Raw genomic sequence first — 1,207 nt, 5'->3', positions numbered from 1 at the left:
ACTCCTTTGGACCTAGTCCTTGCCAACCTCTACATAAAAATGAAAACAAGAGCCCTTGGTTCATGTAACACCTCATTGTTATTGTCAAAACTCTTAGCCTTATGAATGCCCTATTGTGCTACCTTTTTACACCCCATGCTAACCATTTACTAAACTAGTAAATTAGTAATGACCTTGTTATGAACCTCATGTGGTATGCTAGGCTACCTTACATTTGGACAAAGAAGTCATTTTGACATTAAATATCGATTGTTCTATTGACATAGAATGATAAGTTTGATTCATCTTAATCAAATCCCTTCTTTAAAAGTGAAATGAAAGTTAGATATTGTAAACCACAAATTACATTTCATTGCTAGAACCATCATTTTCACAAGAAAATTTCTCCTATTTCAATAAAAATATTGCATGTACAACCAAGCTCAGGAGGAATAGACATTATGAAATTGGCCAAAGTAAGATGTTTTATTGATCTTGCAAGTGGTGACAACCAGGGTCTTGCAAGGTCAAGAGAAGGAGATACATTGATCGTGGCCAAACATACATGGGAAAGCTCAAAAGAGATAGCGCCCTAATGTGAGATACCGTGGAATCAAATTCTTTTCTAAAACACTTGTATATGTTAGAAGCCTCTTGCTACAAACCCCATTAATAGTAGAGACATTATAACATGTCATATTCTTGATATTGGAATATTGCATGTACCTTAGCTTCAAATCCACATGAACCATCTTTGTGAGCATTTGTGTTTGCTTTGACAATTTTAGGCTTTTTATCAAGCTTGGGGTACCATGGAGAGGGATTGAACTCATTTGTCTTAGTTCACCATGTGCAATCCTTCAAGCTTCAACATCATTTTCTACATAATCGAAATCTGTGACATTATGAAGAAGTAAATCTAGTTATAATGACTAAATAGTTACAATGATCATTAAGTTCCCTTTACATACTCAAAACAATAGGAAATGGAAGAAAAAATATTACCCAAAATGTTATTGAAAGCTTGGGAAAGAATCATGTGTACTGGTATTTTCTCTATGCATTCCACTCTTTACAAGAAACAATGTTGTGCCCAACCAAGTTCGACACTTCAAAGGGCTTTCCATGAGTTACATGGATGCTAGAGATTTCTAGGCAAGCTTATGTATACATACATGGGGGGGATGACATATGGAGGAAAACAATGATGAACAATTGTTGTGTGTGT

At 35.1% G+C, this 1,207-nt stretch overlaps 1 long non-coding RNA gene across 1 annotated transcript; it reads right to left on the bottom strand.

Annotated features, from left to right (window-relative positions):
* Positions 1–438: 438 nt before the first annotated feature.
* LOC147860631 (uncharacterized) lies at positions 439–978 on the bottom strand. The gene is made up of 2 exons (XR_015530232.1): positions 760–978; positions 439–636 (listed from the first exon to the last, which is right to left on the bottom strand). It is a non-coding gene; the product is annotated as an uncharacterized LOC147860631 (long non-coding RNA).
* Between the last annotated feature and the right edge of the window lie 229 nt (positions 979–1,207).

The sequence above is a fragment of the Azolla caroliniana genome, unplaced genomic scaffold (genome assembly GCF_043228905.1).
Source record: "Azolla caroliniana isolate FFs.n. ecotype wild unplaced genomic scaffold, voAzoCaro1.0.p SCAF_9, whole genome shotgun sequence".
NCBI lineage: Eukaryota > Viridiplantae > Streptophyta > Polypodiopsida > Salviniales > Salviniaceae > Azolla > Azolla caroliniana.
This window is presented reverse-complemented; position numbering and strand designations above follow the sequence as displayed.